General features: G+C 36.8%; 1 long non-coding RNA gene across 1 annotated transcript in view; it reads right to left on the bottom strand.

Annotated features, from left to right (window-relative positions):
• LOC138339549 (uncharacterized) overlaps positions 1–13174 on the bottom strand; it is a 31060-nt gene extending 17886 nt beyond the window's left edge. Inside the window, exon 1 of the long non-coding RNA XR_011212384.1 lies at positions 12755–13174. This is a non-coding gene — a long non-coding RNA (uncharacterized lncRNA). The remainder of the gene's footprint in view (positions 1–12754) is intronic.
• Positions 13175–14273: the final 1099 nt, after the last annotated feature.

Below are 14273 nucleotides of genomic sequence, written 5' to 3'. Positions count from 1 at the left end.
AGTTATCAAAGTAGTAAACAGTTAGCATTTACATTGGAAAGTGGTAACATATAGGCAGTTTATAAAGCGATAAATAAATGAATAAATAAACATAAATAAATAAAGGAAAGAAAACATATAAACATATTTAAAATCACGCAAATAAGGAAAGAAGGTAAAACATGTAAGGAAAAAAATAAAGGGAAAGGAAAAAGGTGAAACATTATAATAGACAAACAAGGAAGAGGAAAATGGGTGGTACATATAAGGCAAAAAAAAATAAACTAAACATGGTAAGCACTTAAAAAAAAGACAAGAAGACCAAATAAAGTAAACCCCACATATATATACATGAAACACGGAATGGTAAGAACCTAATATTTCCAGTGGAGTCGTCATTCTGTTGTGCCCCGTTTTAAAAAAAAACAGGTTTTGTGCACGACCTAACAACTCTTATGGAAATTGGAGTTTAAGGAGTCATCACCTAACCAATTAACGCGTGTTAGGGCACCTATCTAACCTAACTAAGTCTAGTTAAGGTCAAAGAGCCAGAGATCAGGGTAAGAGTTCAAATTACCTCAAAGGGAAGGCGTTAGGCATCCCTCAAGGTCCACAAATGTGGGTCCCGGCCGTATCTCATGTTATCTATCTGAAGGTTACAAGTAGCAAATAAGGTCACTTCATTTATAAGTTAATTAAATAGCATGCTCGCTAAGTGATAACAAATATAAAACAATTAAGACTATTTTATTATTTTAATTAATTTAAACATTTAAGTCTAGGTGATAGCAATAAATAAACAATTAAGCTCATTTTTATGTATTTTAACATATGAGACTATAAGATAAACAAATTGAACAAATAGCTCATGTTATTATTTAAATTAATATTTAAGCATGCGAATCTAATTGATAGCAATAAAATATATATACTAAACAATTAATAAAGAGATAAATGAGAGGATAGAAAAGAGACAAATAAATAAGAAAATAATTTTATTATTTTATTTTAATCTACCCCAAATAAATATAATTTAAAACAAACAAGTAAGGGATAAAAGGAAAGGGGGACTCTAAGAAACTTTTTGGATCAGCACTCGACTTTCTTTTAATTTTCGATTGGCTGCCGTTTAGGGACAGACAAAACCAAGGTTTGTATTTCAAGCCTGAGTCCATGTCATCATGTCCGTAAGCTCAACTACCCCTACCCAAACACCGCATGCATTTCGTACCTAAAAAGTGCCTAATAGTCCCAACTTGATTGTCCAAGAGATATTGGACTCTTAAAAGGTGGATTTAGACAAAATAGAATATAAGGCCCTTCTAGACACCAAGCAAGACAAACATGACGGCCATTTTAGCACGATAGGTCTCAATTTGGCCTCTAAGTTTTAATTAGACATGCTTGCAAACAACACATAATTGTGACAGGTTCCATGCTAAGTGTGTGAGTAATGATTAGTGACATAATAGATTTTATTGTATTTCCAAGTAGTAAAGGATATGATCACACATACACATATATTTTAACACTATAGAGAATTTAATTGTTAATGCAAAATATAACTTAGGACAACAAATTTTATTTGTTTAGGAAGAAAATTTATTTCAAGAACAACAATAGATTTAATGCTGAAAATTAGTTTAGTAAGAAGCAGTAGCAAAATATTATGAGTACGAAAATTATTTTAAAACAATGTTTAACATGCAAAAATTACTCAATTGAGAACATTTTATAATAACAAATTTATTTATTTATGCAGAAATGATGTTTAAGAGATAGTAAATTTATTAAATCCAATAAATCAATAGGAATTGTTTATTTTTTTAAAAAAGTGTCAAAATATGCACAACAAATTTTATTTCAGTTATTGATATGCTGAAAATTTACAAGCCTATTGACATGATTTTTAGATGTTTAACATACTAAAATGACAAAGTAAAGAAACAAATCAATTATGAACATGCTCAAAATTAGTTAATTCCTATAAACATGATTTCTAAGTGATTTAATAATCAACACATTTAAATAAGACCTATAGACATGTTTTCCAACTCCAAATGATATATGAATGCATAAATTCTATAGACATGATTTATTCAATGAGTAACTAAAATACACACAAATTATTTACTTAAAATTTTAGCGAATTAGTCATAACCATTATTTAACACGCCAAATTGGATAAAATTAACTTCAAATATTAATTGGGCAAAATTAATTAAATGATTGAGCAAATATTATTTGTTTTATTTTTATTTTTAATTTTATTTGTTTTGATAGATCTAAAATTACTTTATCACATAAACATTTATCAAACAAATTATGAACCTATAGGCATGCTTATAAACACAAATAAGTTTGCCAAAAAAAAAGATGATTAACACATAATTCCCCCTCCCTATGCGATACCCCAAATTTCTTCATATACAAGAGTTGCTTTATATTAATACACATATTGTATTAAAAATACAGATGAAAATACACACAACATTAAAATAAACAAAGCTTTGTCCAAAATTTCTTCTAGGCCACTCTTCATCATCTTGAACTTTAAGTCCAAAACCTGCTAGAATAAGTAAGGTAACACATATATGTAACGACCTGTTTAGTCGTTTCGAACAGTAGAATCATTTGTGATAAAAACTGACTGGGTCGACGGATCACGCGACGGACCGTCATGATCCTGACGGACCGTCATGGACTCTGTCGTCCCATACTTGTGTAATTCTCCTGCTGCTCTCCTTATTGCCCTCGACGAGCAGTAGGACGAACCGTCATAGGCACAACGGTCCATCGAGCGTCTCCGTTTCAAAACACTTGAACTCTAAAATCTGGGTGCTGGGATCAACTCTCTGAACTTCACGACGGAACTGCAGCACGGACCGTCGTAGGTACGATGGACCGTCACAAACCTCTGTACTGAAATTGACTCTCTGAACTTTGTGATAGATCTGCAGGACGAACAGTCGCAGATACGATGGGCCGTCACAAGTTGCGTAACCCCGACTGGGTTGGATTTCTGCTAAAAGTTTTTAAGGGGTGTTTTGGACTATTCATGACAAACTTTATGAAATTAGTGGGGTAAGTTTAATAACTTAGTTACTTGGGGGTTAAAGGAGATAACTTTATAATAAATAATGGGTTACTTTTATCATAATGAATTATATGATAATTATGGTAAAATAAAAAGAATCTGGATAAGGAAAAATAAAAAGAACAGAGAGAGGAAGAACGAGCGAGAGAGAGAGAACGAAGAGGAAAGCAAAGGCATTGGAGATGTAGCTTGCTTGATCACGATTATTCGGTGGAGGTAGGTTATGGTTTATGCTAATTCATAGTAAACTCTAAATAGCAATTGATATGTATTGGGTGGTATTGTAAAGTCTTCTATATGCTTAATTGTGTGGTTGCATGATGTGATTATGTAATTGTGATGGATTAGAATGATGAGGCTGTTGAATCTTAAACCTTAAATCCGCTCTATTAATGATGATGCCATGACATAAAAGAAAGCTTGATGAACTAAAATAATTAGATTAATGGATCGGGTGTCACGTTCCGACACGTAGTATTAGGGGATCGGGTGTAACGTTCCGAAACGTAGTATTAGAGGATCGGGTGTCACGTACCGACACGTAGTATTAGGGGATCGGAGTGTCACGTACTGACACGTAGTATTAGGAGTGTCACGTTCTGACACAAGAAGAATAAAGAGAATGAATCTTGAATTATGTTAATTTACTCAATTTAATGAACCTATTTCCCAAATGAGAATGGTGTGGAGGCTTGAGTCCTTATAGATGTACTTGGTGTTGTTGTCAATGGTCCTTGTACTTGTTGTTGTCACCTATTGAGTATTGTAGTTGATTTTATATTATTATTCGATATATATTGCTTTCTATTTTCAGTTGGCCGATGATACCTACTCAGTACGTGTTCCTTATACTGACCCCTACTTGTATATTTTCTCTTTGTTATTTGTGGAGTGCAGCAAATGTGCCATCGACTTCGACTCATCCGAAAATCTAGCCAGTCTTCAGCATATCAGATTTCAGGGTGGGCTATTGTTCCTAGCTCGGACTGGATTCATTCCCGCATGTCTTGATGTCTTGAAGTTCGGAGATGGACCATCTGTTTACTTATTTTAGCTTCTTAAATACTCTTAGATTTAGAAATTTGAGGATAGATGTTCTTGGTGTGATGACTTCCAGATTTTGGGGATAATAGTTGATAACTCTTAGAAGCTTATTTATTGGTTATATTAATAAGATTTTGGAGTCTTCCGCATTATTTTTTTTGTTCATCATGGTTGAAATGTTGGTAAATGTTGGGGTTTAGATTGTTGGTTCGCTCACATAGTAGGATAAGTGTGGGTGTCACTCGCGGCTCGTGTTGGGTCGTGACAAACTTGGTATCAGAGCATTATGTTCGTTGGTCTCATCAAATAAGAACGAGTCTAGTAGAGTCTTGAGGAATGGTAGGGGGACGCCTTTACTTTTCTTTGAGAGGCTATAGGACTTTAGGAAAATTTCATTCTTTGTTTCTTTCATGCTATTACTTGGATCCAATTGGTATCTAGGTGATACAAATTGGTATCTGACATCCTCACTCTATTTCGCAGATGGTTAGAACTAGAGCAACAACTGCGCCAACACCAACACCGGCAAGACAAGATGCGTCTGAGCCAGCCACTGGGGATGTAGCTCGAAGAGGAACAGTGGCAAGAGGCCGTGGTAGAGGTCGCGGGAGGATGCCCTCTAGAGGTAGAGGACAAACACCTGGTCCAGCTAGTAATAGGGCGATGACTCCTCCAACGACTGATGAGGTAGTAAGAAAGGGTGAGGAAGGGGAAAATGAGCAAGTGCAAGAAGAGGAACTACCACCCCAACCTACCCCAGAGATGATTAACCAGGTTCTTACCTATCTTAGCGGGTTATCTGATCAGGGCCAGACACCTCCAGTGTTTTCTGCACCAGCACCTCAGGTTCCGGGAGTACAACATGCAGCTGCTGTGGCTCCCCGCATGGATGCCTCATTGGAAGTAGGCACGTTTCCTCGATTGACTATAGGGCATATAATGACGAGTGATCAGCATGAACTTTTCACTAAATTCTTGAAGTTGAAACCTCCAGTCTTCAAGGGTGCTGAATCTGAGGATGCCTATGATTTTCTGGTTGATTGTCATGAGCTGCTACATAAGATGGGCATAGTTGAACGATTTGGCATTGAGTTTGTGACCTATCAATTTCAGGGGAACGCCAAAATGTGGTGGCGGTCATATGTTGAGTGTCAACCAGCACAGGCACCACCTATGACTTGGGCATCATTATCTAGCTTATTTATGGAGAACTATATACCCTGGACTTTGAGGTATAGGAGGAGAGATGAGTTCCTGAGCCTAGAGCAAGGCAGGATGTCGGTTACTGCTTATGAGGCTAAGTTTCGTGAACTATCCAGGTATGCCACCCAGCTTTGCTTCAGTCCACAAGAGAGGCTTCGCCGTTTTGTGAAGGGATTGAGGTCAGATTTGTAGATCTCAGCCTTACAGGTAGCTGCTGCAGCAAATTCCGTTCAGGAAGTGGTAGATTTTGTGATAGAGGTGGAGGGGGTGAAGCCAGACGACTTCACCATGGCATCGACATTTAAGAAGTTTCGTAAGGGAGGTGAGTTTAGTGGTTCTTACTCCAGAGGGCAGAGTTCAGGAGGTTACCCAGTCCGACCTATTCAGTCTTCACTGCAGGCTAAAGCTGGGGGTCCATCGCAGACCAGTCAGCATTTATCTGAGTTTGGAGGTTATCCCCAGACTTGTTCGTTCTCACAGAGACCTATGCTTGACCCCAGAGAGTGTTATGGATGTGGGGAGACTGGACATATTAGGAGATATTGTCCAAAACAGAGTTACAGACCCCCAATAGTCAGAGGTAGAGGTAGTCATGGGAGAGGTCGCCATTCTGGAGGACGTGGTGGTCAAGGTAATGGTGGTCACCAAATCAACCGGGGTGGCGGGCAAGCTGGAGCTACTGCAGCACAACATGGTAGGGGCAATGGGCAGACAGGTGATAGGGCCCATTGTTATGCTTTCCCCGGGAGGTGTGAAGCAAAGACATCTGATGCTGTTATCACAGGTAATCTTTTGGTTTGTGATTGCATGGCTGCTGTATTATTTGATCCTGGATCCACATTTTCATATGTATCTTCCTCATTTTCTTCTAGTCTTGATTTACATTGTGATTTGCTTGACATGCCTATTCGTGTCTCTACTCCTATGGGTGAGTCTGTGATAGTTGAGAAGGTGTATAGGTCTTGTCTTGTGACTTTTGTGGGGAGCAATACTCATGTAGACTTGATTATTCTAGAGATGGTTGATTTCGATGTAATTCTGTATATGACTTGGCTTTCTCCAAATTTTGCAATCTTAGATTGTAATGCTAAAACTGTGACATTGGCCAAGCTTGGGACAGATCCGCTAGTGTGGGAGGGTTACTATACTTCCACCCCAGTTCGTATCATCTCCTTTCTTCGTGCTAAGAGACTGGTTAGTAAGGGTTGTTTAGCTTTCTTGGCACATCTCAGGGATGATACTTCCCAAGTACCTTCGATTGAGTCTGTTTCGATAGTCCGTGAGTTTTTGGATGTGTTTCCCGCAGACCTTCCTGGTATGCCACCGGATAGGGATATTGATTTTTGTATTGATCTGGAACCGGGTACCCGCCCCATTTCCATACCCCCTTATAGAATGACTCCAGCTGAGTTAAGGGAGTTAAAGGCCCAACTTCAAGAGTTGTTAGGTAAAGGCTTCATTAGACCAAGTGCATCCCCTTGGGGTGCTCCTGTTTTATTTGTGAAGAATAAGGATGGAAGTTTTCGGATGTGCATAGACTACAGGCAACTGAATAAGGTAACTGTTAAGAACAAGTATCCTCTTCCTCGCATTGACGATTTGTTCGATCAGTTACAAGGTGCTTGTACCTTCTCAAAAATTATTTTGAGATCTGGTTATCATCAATTGAAAATACGGGCAACGGATGTGCCAAAGAGTGCTTTTCGGACCAGGTATGGGCATTATGAATTCCTAGAAATGTCTTTTGGACTTACGAATGCCCCTGCTGCTTTCATGAGCTTGATGAACGAGATTTTTAAGACATATATGGATCTCTTTGTCGTCGTATTCATTGATGATATACTTATATACTCAAAGAGCAGAAAAGAACATGAGGAGCATTTGAGAATTGTATTGGAAGTGTTGAGGGAGAAAAGGCTTTATGCCAAATTCTCCAAGTGGGAGTTTTGGCTAGATTCTGTGTCCTTCTTGGGGCACGTAGTCTCGAAGGATGAAGTGATGGTGGATCCTTCTAATATTCAAGCAATGAAGAGTTGGGTAAGACCTACTAATGTTACAGAGGTAAGGAGCTTTGTTGGTCTCGCTAGCTACTACCGTCGATTTGTCAAGGGATTTTCTTCTGTTGCTTCCCAACTGACATATTTGACTAAGCAGAGTGTTCCATTTGTATGGTCGGACGAATGTGAAGAAAGCTTTCAAAAACTCAAGACCTTGTTGACTACTGCACCAATTCTTACCTTGCTAGTGGAAGGTAAGAATTTTATTGTTTATTGTGATGCATCTTATTCTGGGTTAGGTGCAGTGCTAATGCAAGAGAGGAATGTAATTGCTTATGCTTCAAGGCAATTAAAAGTGAATGAACGTAACTATCCGACCCATGATTTGGAGTTGGCCGTAGTCGTGTTTGCATTAAAGCAATGGAGACATTATCTATATGGTGTTAAGTGTGAAGTCTATACAGATCATCGTAGTTTACAGTATGTCTTTACTCAGAAAGATTTGAATTTGAGACAACGGAGATGGATGGAACTACTGAAGGACTATGATATTACTATCTTATATCACCCAGGAAAAGCTAATGTTGTGGCAGATGCCTTAAGTAGAAAAACAGGGAGCATGGGAAGTCTAGATCACTTACAGGTTTCTAGACGCCCATTGGCTAGAGAGGTTCAGACTCTGGCTAATGACTTTATGAGGCTGGAAGTACTAGAGAAGGGAGGATTTTTGGCCTGTGTGGAGGCAAGATCTTCCTTTCTTGACAAGATTAAGGGAAAAAAGTTTACTGATGAGAAACTGATCTGGATTTGAGAAATGGTATTACGAGGAGAGGCTAAAGAAGCAAAAATTCATGAGGAAGGCATTTTGAGAATTAAGGGAAGGGTCTGTGTGCCCCGCGTCGATAATTTGATTCACACTATTCTTATAGAGGCTCATAGTTTAAGGTATTCTATACATCCTGGTGCAACCAAGATGTATCGTGACCTAAAGCAACATTTTTGGTGGAGTAGGATGAAGCGTGACATTGTTGATTTTGTTGCCCAATGCCCAAATTTTCAGCAAGTAAAGTATGAACACCAGAGGCCTGGGGGGACACTTCAGAGAATGCCCATTCCTGAATGGAAATGAGAAAGAATTGCAATGGATTTTGTAGTTGGTCTTCCAAAGACATTGGGTAAGTTTGATTCTATTTGGGTAATTGTTGACAGATTAACTAAGTCTGCTCATTTTATTCCAGTTAAGGTGACTTATAATACAGAGAAGTTAGCCAGACTCTATATCTCAGAAATTGTTCGATTGCATGGAGTTCCACTTTCCATCATATCAGATAGAGGTACACAATTTTCTTCTAAGTTTTGGAGAACATTGCATGCTGAATTAGGTCTAGGTTGGACCTTAGTACGGCATTTCACCCTCAGACCGATGGCCAGTCTGAGCAAACAATTCAGGTTTTGGAGGATATGCTTCGTGCATGTGTGATAGAATTTGGTGGTCATTGGAATAACTTCTTACCCTTAGCAGAGTTTTCATACAATAATAGCTATCACTAAAGTATTGGTATGGCCCCATTTGAGGAACTGTATGGGAGGAAATGTAGGTCTCCCATTGGTTGGTTTGATGCATTTGAGGTGAGACCATGGGGTACCGATCTCTTGAGGGAATCGTTAGATAAAGTAAAATTCATTCAAGAGAAGCTTCTAGCAGATCAGAACAGACAGAAAGAATATGCAGATCGGAAGGTTAGGGACTTGGATTTTATGGAGGGTGAACAAGTTTTGCTGAAGGTTTCACCCATGAAAGGGGTGATGCGGTTCGGTAAGCGAGGTAAGCTTAGTTCGAGGTATATTGGTCCATTTGAAGTACTTAAGCGCGTCGGGGAGGTGGCCTATGAATTATCCTTGCCTCCAGGACTCTCAGGAGTGCACCCGATATTTCATGTATCTATGCTGAAAAGGTACCATCGGGATGGAAACTACATTATTCGTTGGGATTCAGTTCTTCTTGATGAGAATTTGTCTTATGAGGAGGAGCCTGTTGCTATTCTAGATAGAGAAATCCACAAGTTGAGATCAAGGGAGATTGCATCCATCAAGGTTCAATGGAAGAATCGGCTAGTTGAAGAGTCCACTTGGGAGAAGGAGACTGATATGCAAGAAAGATACCCACACCTTTTTACAGATTCATGTACTCTTTTTCTCCCTTGTTTTTCTTCTTCTGATCGTTCGAGGACGAACAATGGGTAAATTTATATCTATTGTAACGACCTGTTTAGTCATTTCGAGCAATAGAATCATTTGTGATAAAAACTGATAGGGTCGACGGATCACACGACAGACCGTCATGGTCCTTACGGACCGTCATGGACTCCGTCGTCCCATACTTGTGTAATTCTCCTGCTGCTCTCCTCATTGCCCTCGATGACAAGTAAGACAAACCATCATAGGCACAACGGTCCGTCGATCGTCTCCGTTTCAAAACACTTCAACTCTAAAATCTGGGTGCTGGGATAAACTCACTAAACTTCACGACAGAACTGCAGCACGGACCGTCGTAGGTACGACGGACCGTCACAAACCTCTTTACTGAAATTGACTCTATGAACGTTGTGACGGATCTGCAGGATGAACCGTCGCAGATACGACAGGCCGTCACGAGTTGTGTAACCCCGACTGGGTCGGATTTCAGCTAAAAGTTTTTAAGGGGTGTTTTGGACTATTCATGACAAACTTTATGAAATTAGTGGGGTAAGTTTAATAACTTAGTTACTTGGGGGTTAAAGGAGATAACTTTATAATAAATAATGGGTTACTTTTATCATAATGAATTATATGATAATTAGGGTAAAAGAAAAAGAATCTGGAGAAGGAAAAATAAAAAGAACAGAGAGAGGAAGAACGATCGAGAGAGAGAGAACGAATAGGAAAGCAAAGTCATTGGGGAAATAGCTTGCTTGATCACGATTCTTCGGTGGAGGTAGGTTATGGTTTATGCTAATTCATAGTAAACTCTAAATAGCGATTGATATGTATTGGGTGGTATTGTAAAGTCTTCTATATTCTTAATTGTGTGGTTGCATGATGTGATTATGTAATTGTGATGGATTAGAATGATGAGGCTGTTGAATCTTAATCCTTAAATCCTCTCTATTAATGATGATGCCTTGACATAAAAGAAGGCTTGATGAACTAAAATAATGAGATTAATGGATCGGGTGTCACGTTCCGACACGTAATATTAGGGGATCGGGTGTCATGTTCTGACACGTAGTATTAGGGGATCGGGTGTCACGTATCGACACGTAGTATTAGGGGATCGGAGTGTCAGGTACCGTCACGTAGTATTAGGGGATCAGAGTGTCACGTTTCGACATAAGAAGAATAAAGAGAATGAATCTTGAATTATGTTAATTTACTCAATTTAATGAACCTATTTCCCTAATGAGAATGGTGTGGAGGCTTGAGTCCTTATAGATGTACTTGGTGTTGTTGTCAATGGTCCTTGTACTTGTTGTTGTCACCTGTTGAGTATTGTAGTTGATTTTATATTATTATTCGATATATATTGCTTTCTATTTTGAGTGTGCCGATGATACCTACTCAGTACGTGTTCCTTGTACTGACTCCTGCTTGCATATTTTCTCTTTGTTATTTGTGGAGTGCAGCAAACGTGCCATCGACTTCGACTCGTCCGTAACTCTAGCTAGTCTCCAGCATATCAGATTTCAGGGTGAGCTATTGTTCCTAGCTCGGACTGGATTCTTTCTCGCATGTCTTGATGTCTTGAAGTTCGGACATGGACCATCTGTTTACTTATTTTAGCTTCTTAAATACTCTTAGATTTAGAAATTTGAGGATAGATGTTCTTGGTGTGATGACTTCCAGATTTTGGGGATAATAGTTGATAAACTTTTAGAAGCTTATTTATTGGTTTTATTAATAAGATTTTGGAGTCTTCCATATTATTTTTTTGTTCATCATGGTTGAAATGTTGGTAAATGTTGGGGTTTAGATTTGTTGGTTCGCTCACATAGTAGGATAAATATGGGTGCCACTCACGGCTCGTGTTGGGTCATGACAATATACGATGGAAAAATGATAGTAATGTAAAGTATTCATAGCAACAAATTACTCTCATATATACATACATGAGCAACACACATAAGAAATAATAAGGACAAAACATAGGCATAGACATACATATCAACACACATAGGGAGAAAAGATAAGGAGTGCTTTCTTTTATTCCCAACATACAACAATAATAATAAATGCAAAACAAAAATTAAAAATAGTAGAGGGTTGACCAATAGTAAAATGCTAATTAAGTATACTAACCGGTTAAGTAGAAAAAAGTAGTAGCAATGAAAACAAGTTGATCCAACTTTTATTCGAACAAAAGCAAAGTAGCAAAGGAGAGTACTTGAATATTTTACCGAAATCTTAATTTATTTTTTAAGAGTAGCAAGAGAGCAATGAGAGAGTGAGAAGTGATGAGAGAACTTGTGGTGAAAGTGTGAATGAATGAGTTGAGTTAGTGAATAAAAACATGAATGAAAATGATGGAGGGGTTGTTTATATAGTAGACATAGGACACAAAAATATATATGGAAAGGATCAATCAAAATTATTTTCATTTAAATAAAGAGTCAAATATTATTTTATCAAACATAATAGCAAAATTATTGCAAAGAGATCAATTAGCAAATTTGATTTCCATTTTAATAATTTAAATAAAGAGCCAAATCTGTAGACATTCATTTAATTTATTTTTTCCTAATTCAATCAAGCAATTGCCAAATAAAAATCTAGTAACAAAAAAGAAAAGAAAATTTCATTTTAATTAAGATAACATGATTATTTTTACAGGCAGATAATATGTAAAAATCAAGCAATAATTAATTTAAAGAGATTGCATGATTACAACTCAAAATATGTCAATATAACTTACCATATTCAGACAAGTGAAGAGAGAGTGGCATTATGGTAAGAAATAATTTCAAATTGTCTAGCAAGAATTAGTCCAAATCCAATAAAGATATTACCTAAACTTAGAATTATGGAGAAATTCAAGCAAGGACATATTTTATTCCATTTTATTTTTTGCAGGAGGAAGGACAATAAGAGCTTAATTGTCACAAGAGAAATATTGCTAAACAAAATGAAGGAAAATAAGATGAAGAAAAATAAGCAAATCCACCAATTAAAATCGTTAACCAAATCCACCAAATCAGATTCAAGATGAAGGAAAATAAGCAAGAGAAAACATACTGCAACTAATAGCAACTCTAAACTCAATCACATCTAGCTTGAACACTAAAATCAGCAAAATTATACATAAACAGATGCAAAAGATAGAGTTCTAACGCAGTATACTAATGAAAATATCGATAGAATAACAATCCATGATAAAAGTTTGTTTAAAGAAAAAATGTACCTGGGACGGATCTAAAAAGATCCGCCTTATCCTCTATTTTAGCTCCCATTTCTGTCAGAGACTGCTCCATTTGTTTCTTCTCAGAGAAAAAGAAAAGATGGGGAAAAGCTCACCGGGCGTCGGGACTGCTGGCTGTTGGTCGCAGCTGCTGGCCGGAGTGGTCTTGCTGCTATTGGTCGTTGTTGTTTCTGTTTGACTGCTTGCTGTCCTCGTTGTCAGACGAGGAAGAAAGGAGAAGAAGAAGAATGGAGAAGAGTAAAGGGGAGAAGGGAGAAAAGAGAGAGGGAGAAAGAGGTAGAGTGCTGGCAGATAGCGAGGCGGAGAGACAGGGAGGAACGAGAGAGAGGGAGGCTTATCTGTTAAGAGAGAGAAGAAGAAGATAGAGAGAGCAGGAAGAAGAAAAGAATGATGGCTGCCAAAGAGGAGAGAAGAATATGAGTTTTTTAGATTATGTCTTTTAGGGTATTAGAAATAGGAGATTTGATCACAATTGTAGGATTAGTTTGGATGAACGGCTAGGATTTAATCTAGGATTTATTTTGAAGATAGACGGATGAGATCAAAAGATGAAGTCTGGAAATTAGATTGGAAAAGATAGAAATGGCTAAAATTGCAATAATAAATTGGCTAGAATCCAAATGAATGGGCGGCTGTGATTGAAATAAAATTGAAATTAAATAGGCTAGAATTGAAAATGATTAGAATAAAATTGGCTACAATTTAATAATTTTGAGAAAAATTTAGGAATTGCTATCCAATTAAAGTATTACATATGTTAATATTTTTATATATATAAAAATCACTTCAAATTTAAAACATTTGAAATAATTAGACATTCACTATAATACAAATATGTTTATAACACTCCCTCTCAAATGTCGATAGATTATGTGCCTCGTTAAAACCATACTAGAAAAAATCTAGTGGTAAAAACCTAGTGATGAAAAAGAGTGCACATATCTAATAATACGCATTAATGGATGCCTCATTAAAAACCTTACAAAGAAATTTGATGGGACAAAACCTTATGAGGAAAAAAGAGTACATATGTGTCCCACATATATATACATACATATATATATATATATATATATATATATATATATATATATATATATATATATATATATTCTCTCGCTCTCTCTTTCTAAATATATATATATATATATATATATATATATATATAGAAAGAGAGAGAGAGAGAGAGAGAGAGAGATTATTAGTAAATATTATAATAATAATAATAATAATAATAATAACAATAATAATATTATTGTTATTATTATTATTATTATTATTATTATAATTTGTTGTTATTATTATTATTATTATTATTATTATTGTTATTATTATTGGATAAACGTCGAAGTTATTAGATTTTGTCATTTTCATTTTCTGTTATGGTCTTTTTTATATACATCTTCTTTTGTTCAAGATTAAAAGAAAAATGTGTGAACTGATTATTTAGTTTGAAAAATCATATTTGTTATGAAATAGTATAAATTATGATGAAGAATAA

Source organism: Solanum lycopersicum, chromosome 11, assembly GCF_036512215.1.
Source record: "Solanum lycopersicum chromosome 11, SLM_r2.1".
In the NCBI taxonomy this organism is placed as follows: Eukaryota; Viridiplantae; Streptophyta; class Magnoliopsida; order Solanales; family Solanaceae; genus Solanum; species Solanum lycopersicum.
The sequence above is the reverse complement of the archived record's forward strand: the minus strand, read 5'-3'. Positions and strand labels throughout refer to the sequence as shown.